The 17,753-nt window shown below is 43.1% G+C and overlaps 1 protein-coding gene across 2 annotated transcripts in view; it reads right to left on the bottom strand.

Annotated features, from left to right (window-relative positions):
- Positions 1 to 17,753, bottom strand: part of NME7 (NME/NM23 family member 7) — a 339,877-nt gene that overhangs the window by 300,760 nt on the left and 21,364 nt on the right. The window contains exon 1 of one of the 2 annotated variants that reach the window (XM_077294851.1): positions 6,382 to 6,401. The exons of the other annotated variant lie outside the window; for it this stretch is intronic. The gene's annotated coding sequence lies outside the window, so the exon portion shown is untranslated. Of the gene's footprint in view, positions 1 to 6,381; positions 6,402 to 17,753 lie in introns of those variants that run through there. 2 annotated transcript variants of the gene reach the window in all.

Here is a 17,753-nt window from a genome sequence, read left to right as displayed (position 1 = left end):
GTCACCGCTCTGCTGTTAGGGCCGGAGCTCAGTCAGTGTCAGGAAGCAGACGCTGGGGGACGCGCAGGTGAGTATGTACTGTTTGTTTTTTTTACTTTTACGCTGGTAACCAGGGTAAACATCGGGTTACTAAGCGCGGCCCTGCGCTTAGCAACCCGATGTTTACCCTGGTTACCCGGGGACCTCGGCATCGTTGGCCGCTGGAGAGCGGTCTGTGTGACAGCTCTCCAGCGATCAAACAGCGACGCTGCAGCGATCGGCATCGTTGTCGCTATCGCTGCAGCGTCGCTTCGTGTGAAGGTACCTTTACTTGTTTTTCTTATCTTTCAGGTTACATCGCATTACATTACAGAATGCTGTAGCTAAGCCCCTGATGGCGGTGGCCGAAGCTTATATACGAAAAAGTAGGTAATAGATTCCCTTTAATAGGACCACTGGTGGAGGGGGTAACATGAACTTTTGTTAATTTTACTCCACCCCTGAGCACCTGCTTATCGTAATCACCCCTATTCCTCTACTCAGTCCGTTTCTTAGATTGGAATGATGAAGAGAAATATCTATTTTAGTCAGTGCTTTGTGTGACTTGTACCCCTGACATGATTACAGATCAGTCTTTGGGATTTATAAAAAGATTTCTCTGAGGCTGTAAAGTCTGGATAAGTGCCATTCTGTCACCAGTTCCCGTGAAACATAAAATCTCACAATAGTTGCGTAACTCCACAGCTTGGGACTTTGTACCTACTCAGGCATTTCACAGCTAGTAGTGCAAGACTTCAAGGTCAGGTATAGAAGCTTCAGTTATTCTACTCATTTGTCCTTAAGGTGGGAACACAAGCTTAAGGTTCTTCACCTTGCTAGGGTTGTATGAAGGGCTTTACAACCTTCCAGCGTCCTTTGTTAATACAGATAAAAATAGCTAACATAGAACATAATGTCAAAAACCTCACAGAAAAAATAATATACAGCCTCAGGAACACCAGGTCAGATTACCTATTACCTACTAGCATGATGGAGCAGACCCCTGTGATAAAGGCGGGGGCAGCACAGGACAAACTACTGATGCAGACAGCCACTCACACACCTACCATCACGGAGGTGAGGCAGTGCAGTATCATGCACCCAGATGGAGCTTGCATAGGACGCCAGGCACACAGATACATGTAATGCACAGTGTCTGGCTTACAGCCTGTTGACGCCCATACTATTAGATCAGGCGGGCTGTCCAGCACTATATAAGTGCACCCCACAACACAGACCCCTCAATTAACCAACAAACATTAAAAGGCCTGGCTGCATCCTGCATAAAAATGGAAAAAAGTACAATGAAAAGATGAATAATGTGCAAGATAAGTACATTACAGGAGGTATTGGTCGATATTTTGGTCAAAATAGGTAAGCTCACCACCCACGTGTAAGATCAGAATTTCACCCCAGACAGTGCAACACTAGACCAAAATCACATGCCAGTAGTATTCCTCAATGAGCCCGCTAGCTCCCGACTGCACAATCCACTTCACAAACCTTTGCCCACTTTTATGCTTTACTCAGAGATAAGCTCAATACAGGCCACTTTATATGTACTGTAAAGATTACAATTTTTTCCAGGACAGTTATTTTATGATAGGACACCATGGGTTAAAAGGCCCCCAGACACTTTAGACAAGTCATCAGTACTTGCCGATTTTGGAGTTACCAGCTCACTATCTTAGGTGTATTAGGGCCTTCAAAGTTTCCAACAGTAAGGGCTTGTTCACACGTTCCTTTTTTTGCTGCGGATTTTTCAGGTCCTGATTTTGAAAAACCGCAGTGCAAAACCGCGGTGGTTTTCACTGCGGTTTTTTGTGCGGTTTCTACTGCAGATTCCACTGCGGGTTTCCAACTGCACTTTCCTATTGGTGCAGGTGGAAAACCGCTGCGGAATCCGCAGAAAGAATTGACATGGTACTTCTTTTTTTCCGCAGAAAATCAGCGCGGATTTTCCTGCGGAAAAACGCAAAGTGGGCACAGCGGTTTTTGTTTTCCATAGGGTAACATTGTACTGTACCCTGCATGGAAAACGGCTGCGGATCCGCAGCTGCAAATCCGCTGCGGATCCGCAGCAAAAACCGCAACGTGTGAACATAGCCTTAGGTTGGGAGAAAGGAAAATTTATCAAACTGACCTTCAAAGCCTGATCCTTTTGTTCTTAGTGAAGATAAGCCACCATCACAGGTGTATGGCAGTGGCTTACTGCCCTCTCCAAATAAAAAATATGTCATTGACCTAGAAAAGCTAAGTCAAGTCACAGAGACGGCTCTACCTTGCTGCTGCATAGGCATAGATTCAGGAGCAAGTTTAATAGCACCCAGTAGTGGGATCTGTGCTACTGGACTGTGGCTTGTTTGCACTGGGTCAGTGAGGCTCCAATCCCGATTGTCATGAACGGGTCTCTGCAATGAATAGACAGCCACTTCAGTCAAACAGGGATCTGCAAAGCTCCATTCTCCTGATTACTGGGGATCAAGTTGTGGGATCCTATAGACCTAACTAGTGGAGAAGTGATTATTTGGTAACTTGTCTAGGGAAGCAGGAGGTAAAATACTGGATGGCAGGTATGTGACATCGAGGTGGCTGGCCTCTGTGATGCAAGTCCTGCAAGTAAGTACACCAGTAACAATAGGTTAAATCGAGGATATTTTTTTTTTTTTTTTTTAAGTGGACATGATTTTGGGTCCTGGATTACGGAGCAACCAAAAGAGCCTGGGTGGGAAAGGTCGCTCCTATACATTCCAAACCGAGGTTTGCTCGTCTAATAACAAGCAGCAGGGCTAGCACAGCAGTGTATGTGGTGTTTGGAGAGCGGAAAAGACTGTTAATGGTGGAAATCTCTGCCAGAGCCCGAGAAGTGGATTCAAAACTTAATGGGTGAGACCGTTTTGAATTATTTTGACTACCCAGTGAAAGGACTGTGCCAGAAAAAGGATGTTCTTTTCATTTGCGTGCTGTGGAAGTTTATGAAGTATAAGGGTATGTGCCCACGATCCAGAGTTGCTGCAAGTTTTATGCCGTGCACTTGTGCAGCGTCAAACTCGCAGCAGCCAGATGTTACAGCCTAGTGGATGGGATTTCAAGAAATCTCATGCCCACTATGCGTCCACAGAAGCCTGCGGACACAGACATGATTTCCAGACTGTAGCACGTCAATTTCTAGCATCTCCAGAAGAGAAATTTCACCCATAGAATGTACTGAATGCGGTAAATCTGCACTGTTCAGTGACCGCATGTGGATTTACCTGCGTTCAATAGCCGGCAGAGCTTTGGACGTAGCGAACATGTGCTGCTACTTCCGGATCGTGGGCACCCGTCTAACAAATCTTACACTGCATGACACAAAAACCCAGTGCCTATGTGTGCCCTAAGCGTTGCTAGAGTGTAAGGATCCCTACCCTTGGCATTACTTAGGCCATCATTTTATTTTTCATTGTTAATTTCCCTCCTAAAACTGTGCAACTTTCTAAACAGTCTTCATTAATAATTTTTTACCATTTTGCTGCTACAGATCATTTGTAATTCTCTTTTTTTCGAGGAATGATCTACAGAAATCATACAAATCCTTATGAGCTCCTACTCAGTTCTACTCTCTCTGCTGTCTCCATGCTTTCTCACAGTGCTAAAGAAACTATCAGGGAAGTACACTTATCTTCACAGTGTGCAGTGGGGAGAAAGCATCTATAGTTCACGGAGGGCAGAGAAAATGGGCTATATATAATGAAGAAAGCACTTGGAGAGAATAAGTGCAGAATGAAGACAGCCCTGGATACACACAGACCTCACATCCAGCCTATATTACTAGGACGGACTCTGCCACAAGAAAACAAAAAGCTAAAGCTTTGTTACAGCTGCAAACTGCACACAAGAGGTCTAAAAATGGATGAGGGAAAGAAGACTGCAGACTGAAGCTTAGTGCAATTAGGCTAACTGAACGCAACCACTAACGCAAGTAAAAATGTTTTTTACAATGTCAAAGGTGTCCATAGCTTTTAAAGGGGTGTGCCCCTTTCAGTAAATGAATGTCAATGGCTGCAGGTTATTATAAAGAAACTGAACCCACCTTCCCTATATCTGCTGGAGAGTCTCTACTAGTGCTCCCGGTGTCGAGCAATGGCTGCGGCATTGACGTCACATCCACAGAGCGGCAACCAATCAATGTGCTCTGAAAAAGGCATTCCGCCTACACATGAAGAGCCGCTGAGCTCATTGATTGATGTCAGCGCTGTGGACGTGACGTCAATGACAGACATCGGGAGCGGCGGCAGAGACAGGCCGGGGAGCTAGGGGAAGGAGAGTAAAATGTGGCTTGTTTCTTTAGGATAACCTGCAGCTGAGGATAACCCCGTTAAGTATTATTATGTTTCTCCTAACAAATCCATCTAGCTGCAATTCCCATTGTAAGGCTTACTGTGATTGTATCGCCTGGGCAATCACTTACTGTACACCCCATTACTACAGAGGTCATAGTAAAATCTTATCACTATTAGCTAGAGAGGAGCGGCTGTAAAGAATGACTATTTGCATTCTAATACCATAATACTACATTCCTTTTCAATAAATATTAATATTACACAGAATATATTTTTACTTAAAAGTCCCACAAGGACAAAACTCAGATCTACTGACAAGGAATTAGCGTACGCCACATTCTCCCTCTTTTATCCTAGGAAATAGGGGCATGACCTTTCCAAACGACTGTTTTGTGCCTCCTTTACACCTATCCAGGGAACCCATCTTGCTCTTTGAGAGAACGGGCCTCTCTGCCACCATCACTATGAATGGAGTTTAATACGATTTCTCTTGCACCCCCTGCTCAGATTTCTGTCCCTAGAATCAGTGAGGCAGGTGTGCCCCCTATTGAAAGAAAAGGGGAAGGACACAGAAAATGGCACAAGTGTGAAGGTGAAGCATCAAGTAAGAGAGTCTCATAAATCATTTACTTGGTCTCCTGGAACGATCAGGATTACCAGTTCACACAATGACATGATATCTTGTCCATGGATGCCCTTTATCCTTTAGATTTATGCAAGGGAGATAAAATATGAACCTATTTTACAACTAACATTAAGTCAGTAACACGTTACCTGCTGGAGGATTGTTACACAAGCTTCAGCGGGCAATAACACAAACCACTGACTTTTAGGATCGCTTCATACAATAGGTGGCGCCAGAGAGCAAGTCCTCCTCCTCTCTGAAGAGGCTATTTGCACCCTGAACACTATGGAAGCTATGGAGTCCTGTCTCAGAGCATTGCTCTGTGCCAGCTCTGGTGGACTGCTAAGTATCAGTGAGCCCTGGGAATAAATAACGCCACAGCAGCGGCGCCAGCTATCATTTCTAATATGGTACTACATTAGTCTAGCATCAGATCAGCTCACTAATGGAGGTCACATACAGACTCTGCAGCACTCAATCCTAACTGAATGTAACAGATATAAGTGTAGATGTTCCTACACAAAGTGAAAGCTAGCCATTATTTTTTTTTTTTTTAAATAACCTCTTTCACCAGAATATTTTTATTATTTAGGAAATCTAGTATATAAAGCTGAATGTGTGTCTGTATGTCTGGGATTGGCATCTGTACCGTCGCAGCTACAGCCACAAAATTTTGCACAGTCACACGTCTGGACCCCGAGAGAATCATAGGCTATGTTGTGAGGCGAAATTTTAACCTGCGTTCCAATTCACCAAACAATTTTGCCCCTATCTACATAATGGGGAAAAAGTGAAAGGAAAAGTGTTGGAGGCAAATTGACAGCCAGGAGGAGATGGCATACAGGTATATACTATATACAGGGGAGATGACATACACGTATATACTATATACAGGGGAGATGACATACAGGTATATACAGGAGATGACATACAGGTATTTGCTATATACAGGATAGATGACATACAGGTATATACTATATACAGGAGATACTAAACACTTTCTCCATCAAAAGCGGAGAAAAAACTGAGGAATCCACAAGATAATAAAATGTGCAAAATTTATTACAAGGAATTAAATACAAAATATGTATAGCCACAAGTACAAACAAAACAGAGGAATCCAAATTAAAATCAAGCGGCAAATGGGCGAAGATGTAAATACAGACACTTCATAGCATCTACTATATAGAAAAAAATTGTTGTAACCTTCCTTATTCCAGACTATAATAAATGCAATTCTGCTGTGACCCTATAATGACATAGGGAACATGTGAACTTCACAGCAACATGCATTCATATAAAGTGAATAAAAAGATAAATAACTCAGGCCAAAAAGGACTAACATAAAAGTGTTTTTAAGAAAAAAGGCTGTTCAAAACCGCACAAAGGTATGTGTCCAAGATAAATAGTCCTTACCGAAACAAGGCGGAGATCTGCAGCGCTTATTGTTGCAAAGAGAAGGGAGATGGATCCTGCGCACAGGCGCTGTGGGTCCTCTTGGCCTGAACGAAAGGATTGATATGTCCGTTTTTCTTTAAAATTTATTGCAATGTTCTGGGTCAGAGTCTTTACATTGTGCTATGTTTTTAATTGTGTTTTTAATGCATTATTGTTGTTAATAATTTTCTTCACATTTTGGATACAGGTGGTTGTTGCACTACGCTGATAGTAATGGGGGAAGGGGCAGAACTGTATTTACATCTTCGCCCATTTGCCGCTTGATTTTAATTTGGATTCCTCTGTTTTGTTTGTACTTGTGGCTATACATATTTTGTATTTAATTCCTTGTAATAAATTTTGCACATTTTATTATCTTGTGGATTCCTCAGTTTTTTCTCCGCTTTTGATGGAGAAAGTGTTTAGTATATGTTGTTGTTGAGGTATATATAGGTTTAGGATATTGGAGATTGATATATACAGGAGATGACATACAGGTATATACTATATACAGGGGAGATGACATACACGTATATACTATATACAGGAGGAGATGACATACAGCTATATACTATATAAAGGGGAGATGACATATAGGTATATACTATATACAGGGAAGATGACATACAGGTATATACTATATACAGGAGATGACATACAAGTATATACTATATACAGGAGATGACATACAGGTATATGCTATATACAGGAGATAACATACAGGTATATACTATACTAGATGGTGGCCCGATTCTAACGCATCGGTATTCTAGAATATGCATGTCCACGTAGTATATTGCACAGCCCAGGTAGTATATTGCACAGCCCACGTAGTATATTGCACAGCCCACGTAGTATATTGCCTAGCCATGTAGTATATTGCCTAGTTATGTAGTATATTGCCCAGTGATGTAGTATATTGCCCAGTTACGTAGTATATTGCCCAGTTACGTAGTATACAGCACAGAGCCACGTAGTATATTGCCCAGTGACGTAGTATATTGGCCAGTCACGTAGTATATTGCCCAGCTATGTAGTATATTGCCCAGCTATGTAGTATATTGCCCAGCCACGTATGTCACAGGTTAAAAAAAAATAAATAAACATATACTCACCTTCCAGGGACCCTTGCAGTCCTGTCGCCTCCTTCTCGCGCAGGACCTGTGGACCTGTGATGACGTCGCGGTCACATGAACGTGTCGCGGTCACATAACCGTGACGTCACGGCGGGTCCTTCTCGCGCAGGAGCGCAGGACCTGTGATGACGTCGCGGTCACAAGACCGTGTCGCGGTCACATGACCGTGACGTCATGGCAGGTCCTTCTCGCACACCATCCTTGGCACCGGAACCTGCCGCTTGCATGGAGCGGTCACCGGAGCGTCGCGAGGAGCGGGAAAGGGGAGTATATAATGATTTTTTATTTTTTTTATTATTTTTAAACATTAGATGTTTTTACTATTGACGCTGCATAGGCAGCATCGATAGTAAAAACTTGGTCACACAGGGTTAATAGCGGCGGTAACGGAGTGCGTTACCCGCGGCAAAACGCGGTCCGTTACCGCCGGCATTGAGCGGTGACTGGAGGAGTATGGAGCGGGAGCCGGGCACTGACTGCAGGGGAGTAGGGAGGGACTAATCGGACTGTGGCCATCGCTGATTGGTAGCGGCAGCCATGACAGGCAGCTGGCGAGACCAATCAGCGACTTGGATTCCATGACAGACAGATGCGGCGACCAATGAATATCCGTGACAGACAGAAAGACAGACAGAAGGACAGACAGACAGACAGAAGTGACCCATAGACAATTATATAGTAGATACAGGAGATGACATACAGGTATATACTATACACAGATGACATACAGGTATATACTATATATAGGAGATGACATACAGGTATATACTATATACAGGGGAGATGACATACACGTATATACTATATACAGGAGATGACATACAACTATATATTATATACAGGAGGAGATGACATACAGGTATATACTATATACAGGGGAGATGACATACAGGTATATACTATATACAGGGAAGATGACATACAGGTATATACCATATACAGGGGAAATGAAATACAGGTATATACTATATACAGGAGTGACATACAAGTATATGCTATATACAAGGGGATGACATACAGGTATATACTATATACAGGGGAGATGACACACAGGTATATACTATATACAGGATAGATGACACACAGGTATATACTATATACAGGATAGATGACATACAGGTATATACTATATACAGGAGGTGACATAGGTATATACTATATACAGGATAGATGACACACAGGTATATACTATATACAGGATAGATGACATACAGGTATATACTATATACAGGAGGTGACATAGGTATATACTATATACAGGGGAGATGACGTACAGGTATATACAGGAGATGACATACAGGTATTTGCTATATACAGGATAGATGACATACAGGTATATACTATATACAGGGAAGATGACATACAGCTATATATTATATACAGGAGATGAAATACAGCTATATACTATATACAGGGGAGATGACATACAGGTATATACTATATACAGGAGATGACATACAAGTATATACTATATACAGGAGATGACATACAGGTATATACTATATACAGGAGATGACAGACAGGTATATACTATATACAGGGGAGATGACGTACAGGTATATACAGGAGATGACATACAGGTATTTGCTATATACAGGATAGATGACATACAGGTATATACTATATACAGGGAAGATGACATACAGCTATATATTATATACAGGAGGAGATGAAATACAGCTATATACTATATACAGGGGAGATGACATACAGGTATATACTATATACAGGGAAGATGACATACAGGTATATACTATATACAGGAGATGACATACAGGTATATACTATATACAGGGGAGATGACGTACAGGTATATACAGGAGATGACATACAGTATATCCTATATACAGGATAGATGACATACAGGTATATACTATATACAGGGGGATGACATACAGGTATATACTATATACAGGGGGATGACACAGGTATATACTATATACAGGGGAGATGACATACAGATATATACTATATACAGGGGAGAGGACATACAGGTATATACTCTATACAGGAGGAGATGACATACAGTTATATACTATATACAAGGGGAAATGACATACAGGTATATACTATATACAGGAGGTGACATACAGGTATATACTATATATAGGGGGATGACACAGGTATATACTATATACAGGGGAGATGACACACAGGTATATACTATATACAGGATAGATGACATACAGGTATATACTATATACAGGAGGTGACATACAGGTATATACTATATACAGGAGGTGACATACAGTTATATACTATATACAGGAGGTGACATACAGGTATATACTATATACAGGAGGTGACATACAGGTATATACTATATACAGGGGATGACATACAGGTATATACTATATACAGGATGTGACATACAGGTATATACTATATATAGGGGGATGACACCCAGGTATATACTATATACAGGGGAGATGACACACAGGTATATACAGGGTAGATGACATACAGGTATATACTATATACAGGAGGTGACATACAGGTATATACTATATACAGGAGGTGACATACAGGTATATACTATATACAAGGGGATGACATACAGGTATATACTATATACAGGGGAGATGACACACAGGTATATACTATATACAGGATAGATGACATACAGGAATATACTATATACAGGAGGTGACATACAGGTATATACTATATACAGATGACATACAGGTATTGTAATAATTATAGGGGATAACTCAGGAGACTCTGCATGGAACAAGACAACTACAGGACACAGTTTTATAAGTGGTAAAGTCTATATTATCACACAGTGATTCAAACAGGTGCAGAGAGAAACTCAAGTCCACAACACTTGGAGTAAATATTAAATGCAGCTTAGCAGTCTATAGGAAACTTCAGCGGAAAATGCAATCACGCAGAAAGTCTATGAAGCACAATTATTCTTGAGGATACTTGACACGAATAAGTCCTTGCTTAGTCCAAAACAAAGATAGATATGCTTATAAGGCAGTTCAAATAATATCTTAGCTCAACCAGGGAGGCCTGGGTAATAGTCTCAGGTGCTTGCAGAGCAGCAAAGCTTACATGTCCAGCAAATGCAGATGGAAGTAAACAGGAGCAGCAGATGAAGGAGGATTACTGGAACTGGTGTATGCAGCAGGAACTCAGAGCAGAGTAGCAGGATAACCCCACAGGTTCACAGGAGCAGGTATATAGCCAGGGAGTGACCAGAGGTCAGGAGCTGGATGCAAGGCAGAATACTCTAGCACAGACTGAAGGCTGGGGTGGAGTTTTACAGCAGGAAGACACAGTGCACATGAGACCAAAGACACCATCTTGGAAAAGGGCAGTAATGCACAAAAGGTAAAAAATGTTCAGAGTCCTGACAGGTATATACTATATACAGGGGGATGACATACAGGTATATACTATATACAGGAGGAGATGACATACAGGTATATACTATATACAGGAGGAGATGACATACAGGTATATACTATATACAGGAGCAGATGACATACAGGTATATACTGAGGGGAAAATAAGAGGCGTGAGGTGAAAATGAAGAGATGAGTGCAAAAGGAGAGGAGTGAGGAGAAAATAGTGGAGTGATTGGAAAAAGACAGGTGTGAGGTCAAAATGACAGGTGTTGGGGGGGAAATGAGAGAAGTGAGGGGAGAAAATGAGGTGTGAGGGGAGAAAATGAGGTGTGAGGGGAGAAAATGAGGAGTGAGGGGAAAATGAGAGGAGTGAGGGGAAAATGAGAGACGTGAGGGGGAAAATGAGAGATGTGAGGGGGAAAATGAGAGGCGTGATGGGAAAATGAGAGAAGTGAGGTGCTATAACTAACAGTTAGTTACTATGCCTGGGCAACGCCGGGCTCTTCAGCTAGTATTAAATATATTTTGATAGAAAGGTTCTATTATGTTACCTAATGAAGTATTTGAAGAAGTTATCTCACTATAACACATTACACAATGCCTGATTGGGGCATAAAGAGGGGAGTCTGCAGCTGGAGAGACCCCTCTAATAGCCAGAGGAGAGAGACGCTAATAAAGATGGACCAGCCTAAGGCCTCTTTCCCACATCAGTGTCTCCGGTATGTGTGATGACAGTTTTCACACGTACCGGAGACACTGACACATTGAAATGAATGGGTCTGTGCTCATGTCAGAGTGTTTCCACAGACCACGTGTCAGTGTGCCCCACATACAGACATGTCCAGTTTTTACCGTCAGCACGCGCCGCAAAAGTCCCGCACATGTGCACACGGAGAACAAACATGGATGTTATCCATGTGACACACATCGGCACTGGGGAAAAAGCATTACAGTAAGCACTGTTCCCCGGGTGCTGAAGACGGCTCTCACAATTCTTCCCTTGTTCTGCTGGCGATTGGCAAGAGCAAAGGAGAATGATGGGAGTTATATTCAAGTTAGAACAATGGGGGCTTTTGGGACTATTACTCCCATTAGCCTACACCTGCTGCCGCTAATAACAGTGACAGCAAGAGGGGATGACAGGGGTATTCCTCACCCGCTGCCTGAGCTATAACTAAATAAATGAATGAAAAACACAGCGTGGGTTCCCCCCATATTTTCTATAACCAGACAGGCAAAACTCACAGCTGGGGGCTGCAACCTTCACCTGTCAGCTTCAGCAAGGCTGGTTATCAAGAACAGAGGCATCCCCACACGGTTTTTTTTAAATTAGCTGGGGGCCGGTATTCTTAGGCTGCTAAGGGGCCATTAATATTGGCCCCCAAAGCCTAAAAATAGCAGCCCGCAGCTGTCTAGAAATTCTAGCGCTTTGCCCGGCTCTTCCCATTTGCCCTGTAGTGGTGGCAAGTGGGGTTCATATTTGTGGGGTTGAGGTCACCTTTGTATTGTCAGGTGACATTAAGCCCACGGCTTAGTAATGGAGAGGCGTCTATAAGACACCTATCCATTACTAATCCTATAGTTGTATGGTAAATAAAGACACAGCCAGAATTACTGTGATCTGCTGTGAAGACACTGAGCTTGAACTGCGGTGACCTCATCACTGGCATTTCCCCACGGTCTTGAGGTCACCGCAGTTCAGCCCGGCTGGGAACCTCGATGACGTCACCGCCGGTCACCGACGCTGCGCTCGCATCAGCTCATTCCCCAGTGGTTCTCAGCCTGGACGGTCGCATCTTGGCACCATCCAGATTGAAAACTGTTTATCCCCTAGATATGGATTACGGCGTGAGACAGAACGACGGAGAGGTATGGTATATTGTTGGTTTTTTATTTTAATTTAATTACAGGAGAATGAGGGCTTCGGTGGAATTAGGCGTTTAGTGAGTATAACTGTTTGTTATTTTTAAATAAAAAAGGAAAACTGTTTTGTTTTGTTTCTAATAAAAGACTTGGCATTGCTGGGGCGAGCCCATGATCAGGAATAGCAGCTCACCTGCGCGGTGTTGTACAGTACAAGCACAGTGGATGGGATGTATAGAAATCACATGCCCACTGTGCTTCTATTTGGAGAGGCGCAAACTCACCCGTGGTGCGGGTTTACAAGCCGCTGCGTGTCAATTTCTGTTGTGGAGATGCTAGAATCTATTGGATACAGTAAATCTGCATTGTTCAGTGAAAACATGAGGATTTACCCACATGAATAGAACGCAGCACACGGGACACAGTGAAAATACGCCGAGTCCAAAGTGCTACTACGTCCTGATCATGGGAATGTAGCTTTAAAGGGAACCTGTCACCTGAATTTGGCGGGACCAGTTTTGGGTCATATGGGCGGGGTTTTCGGGTGTTTGATTCACCCTTTCCTTACCCGCTAGCTGCATGCTGGCCGCAATATTGGATTGAAGTTCATTCTCTGTCCTCCGGAGTACCCGCCTGCGCAAGGCAATATTGGTCCCGCCAAATTCAGGTGACAGGTTCCCTTTAAACTGTTCTTACCTTACATGGGGGAAATATCGTGATTGAGAAGGGGCTGTCCGAGTAGTGGACAAACCCTTTAAGGGTAATTGCACACATTAAGTATTTTCAGCAGAATTACTGCAGTGTTGGCAGGAAACAGGCAGCATAAAATACTGTCATTTTTTGCATGCGTTTTTTAATGCATTTTTTTACCCAGTCTTTAGAATGTGGAAAAATGCTAGAAAAAGGCTCAAAGAAATGACATGCTGCAGATAGGAAACAGCTTCAAATCTGCAAACAAAAAAGCAATGTGTGCATGAGCTTTCAGATGCCTCATTCACTTTGCTGATACAATAAAACGCTACATTTTTTCACAGGAAAAGCTAGATAAAAACATGACGTGAGCATACATAAGGGTATACTAAGGATTCTTTTGGTGAATGACTTTCATCGCTGGTCTGTGAATGTCGTCTTGGACATCAATGCGATAAGCTAATACGAGAAGTCAGACTAGAAGGCCGATGTGTCTGTGCAGAGATCTGCGGCCTGTGATGGACGTCTAATGCCAGGATGCAGATCTCTCACCTGTCCAGAGAAGGTGCTGGAGACCTACAGAACATTGTCAGACACTACCAATGTCTTCCGTACAGTCTGCCTCTGCTGTTAGTGCAGCACAGGATTTCACCTCTAAATGAATGTCATTGTACAGTCTGGGTTGGGAGGAACAGAAAGTGCTGCAGTGCCACCTGGCAGTGTGCTGAGCCCAGGGGTGCAGAAACCGGCCGCACACTTGGAGGGAGTACATCTATTACTACATTGCTTCTGGAGGTTTCCACCACAACAATAACTGTGTCTCCTGAGAAGCTTTCTTCTGCAACAATCTCCTGTTTCTAAAGAGGAATTGTTCAGACCTGATGCTGGTCAGGAGGGAGAATAATGAAGCGAGAACTCAGGTGACACAACAGGTCTATCCCTACCCATTATTCATTTTCCTTGTATTTGGGGGGAGATCCGGGTCCTCGGACTCCCACTGATTGAAGAAACCAAAGTGAAGAAGAGGTGTATGGGCTCAGCAGAAAGTGTGGAGTCTCTACCTAGTGAGCCGGGTGCTATGTGGTTTAAGCAGTTATTATGGTATAAGTTTGTGAGCCCCTGATGATGGCGCTCTGCTGATCCCCCTCTGAATGAAGCAGCCATCAGACATGCACTCCACTGCTCCAGTCATTCTCTTTGGGGCTGGCAAATAAAGCCGAGGCAGCATCTCCAGCAGGGCAATGCAGAATGAATGGGGTCGTGGTGCGCATGTCTGACCGCCCTCCATACAGACAGGGCTCTGCAATAATCAAGGATTGGTCCTATCCTTAGAAGTTAAGTATTTCTATTTACCGTGTCATTTAGCAGAAAATTAGGTTCAATTTCAACCTATGCTATACACAAATCCATAATGGAGGTGGACACGCTGCAAAGTTAATGGGTTTCTCCGCTATCTGAACACCCATTGTAAAATAAGAACAACAAACACTCACCTTCTGCATCAGCGCCGCTTCAGTGACGTCTGGTCGCCCATGTGACATGTTAGGCTACTTTCACACTAGCGTTAACTGCATTACGTCTCAAAACGTCTTTTTTTCGAAAAAACGCATCCAGCAAAAGTTTTTGCTGGATGCGTTTTTTCCCCATAGACTTGTATTGGCGACGGATTGCGACGGATTGACATACGTCGTGTACGTTTTACGACGGATGCGTCGAAATTTGGCGACACGTCGTCTCAAAAAAACGTTGATTGTAACGTTTTTTGTATCCGCCTAAAAAACGTGTCGCGACGCATCCTGCGGCATACGTCGTTGGCTGCAATGGAAGCCTATGAGCGACGGATGCGTCGGGACACGTCGTACGACGCAATACAGCGCTGCAACACTTTTTTTTACACTGAGCATGCTCAGAAGCAGAATTTTGTTGCCAATTGGCCAGACACCCCCAAATCTATATAAACCTGGCCTGGGCCTTCAACCCCACATATGCCAGCAAGAAGACAGAGAGGAGAAGAGACTGCCAGCAAGACCCCAGCCAGCCTGCCACAAGACCCCAGCCAGCCTGCCACAAGAGTCCAGCCAGCCTGCCACAAGACCCCAGCCAGCCTGCCACAAGAGTCCAGCCAGCCTGCCACAAGACTCCAGCCACCATAGAGCCAGTGTGAGTATTGCAATTTTTGTGTGCATCTGTGTGCCTGTGCATTTCTGTGTGTATGAGGTACTACTGACTACAGCAAGAGCTTAAAACCTGAAGAGAACCTGAGGCCTGCCATCGTCCTGCACCAGCCAGTGCCATGCTAGAGTCCAGATCCACCATGATGCCAGCCACTGTGAAGACCTGCTGCTTCAGCCAAAGGATTGTCAGCCTTTTGTATGTGTGTGTGTGTGTGTGTGTATGCGTCTTCTGATTGGGTTCACCTTTCTGCCTTTGTTGTACATATGTGTATTTGCATAAAGCTATGTGCGTGCATGTGTATGTGTGTATTTTTGGACGGCTGTGTGCTTTTGTATCATGTGCCTGCACCTTATTATGCCTTTGCCAATCTTATGCCTGTTCATGTGGGAGGGTATGTGTCAATGTTCAGGATTGCATCAGGATTTTCCATCAGTATTTGTACGCCAAAACCAGGAGTGGGTGATAAAAGCAAAAGTGTGCCTGTTTTCCTATTATACTTTCCCTAATTGTTACACTCCTGGTTTTGGCTTACAAATACTGATGGAAAATCATGACCAAATCCTGATGCGATCTGGAATGTGGACACATACCATGCATGTTTGTGTGCGTCTTGTTGATTGCATGTGCATTTGTCCATGCTTTAATTGGTTAATTGCCTTTTTCTGATGTATTGACTGTATAGTGGTCTGTGCAGCATGTGGTTTAAATGTGTTTTTTTTTTTTTTTTTTTTTAAATCTGATGTGTTTTTTTAAAAAGTCTAGCGGTCTGCAGCTTGTGGTTTGAATGTGTGAGTGTGGGTTTTTTTTTTCTATTTAAAAGTGTTGATTTTATTTTAATTACTGTTAAAACCATTTGCAGTTGATGTACTTGTATTTAAAATAAAGAGCATGTCAGCTCCTAATTGTGATTTAAAAAAAAAAAAAAAGAGTGAAAAAAAAAAAAGAAAATAATAAAATTTTTGTTATAAAAATGTCCGTAGTATCATTTCATAAAGGTAAATTTAAAACTGGTGTATGTACCAATGGTTATACTTGCAATACACAGTTGGTTGAGGGCACTTTTTTTAATAAAGGTTACACTTAAAGGTTTTTTTGGGGAGGTGATTTTTGAAAATAAAATGTGGTAAATATATGTTTACATGGTGGGTTCACATTTCAAAATATTTTTTTGGGAACATGGAAATGAATGGTATACCGTGCACCTGTTTTGGGGTTTTGGTGTTCACATTTAATGAACTTTTCTCACATCATTTTAGCAGGGTGTTTATTAAAACATTACCTAGTTTAGGGGGTGGTCTAACTAGAAATCCATTATACTTATTATAGATACACCAGGGACCAGGACCACAGCCGCCGCCTGTCAGCCCAGGACCACAGCCGCCGCCTGTCAGCCCAGGACCACAGCCGCCGCCTGTCAGCACAGGACCAGCCCACCAGGACCACAGCCACCAACTGTTAAAAGTAAGTTTTGAAGACCCCAAATCTGCTGCTTCAATGTGTAGAGCAGATTGCAAGTGTCTTTAAACTTACAGAAAAACCAGGACCACAGCCGCCGCCTGTCAGCCCAGGACCACAGCCACCAACTGTTAAATGTAAGTTTTGAAGACCCCAAATCTGCTGCTTCAATGTGTAGAGCAGATTGCAAGTGTCTTTAAACTTACAGAAAAACCAGGACCACAGCCGCCGCCTGTCAGCCCAGGACCACAGCCACCGGCCTTACTTCCACAACAATGTCCTCTTCTGACAGCCCTCCTCCACAGCAACAGCGTGTATCGGTAAGTTAACACAAAATTTTTTTTTTATTTTTATTTTTTTTTTTTACATTTACTTTTTTTTTGATCACTACATGCATAAATTATGTTTCAACAGGAAGCTGAATCAGATGAGGAGCTGTCAGAAGGGGGCGAGACGGGTGGAGAGATGCAAGTGGAGGAGGGACCAAGTGTAAGTAGTGGTGAAACAGTTGCTTCGCACATCACACTGCACCATACACAAAACAGACTTTCATACATAACTAAACACAGAAAATATATGCCTACCTATAACTGAGAATTTGTTTCCTTTATTTCAGGCTGCTGCTGCTGCTCCTGCTGCTGCCGCTGAAGGTTCTCCCAGACACTCCCAGAGTCGG

This window comes from Ranitomeya variabilis, chromosome 3 (assembly GCF_051348905.1).
Source record: "Ranitomeya variabilis isolate aRanVar5 chromosome 3, aRanVar5.hap1, whole genome shotgun sequence".
Classification (NCBI taxonomy): Eukaryota; Metazoa; Chordata; class Amphibia; order Anura; family Dendrobatidae; genus Ranitomeya; species Ranitomeya variabilis.
This window is presented reverse-complemented; position numbering and strand designations above follow the sequence as displayed.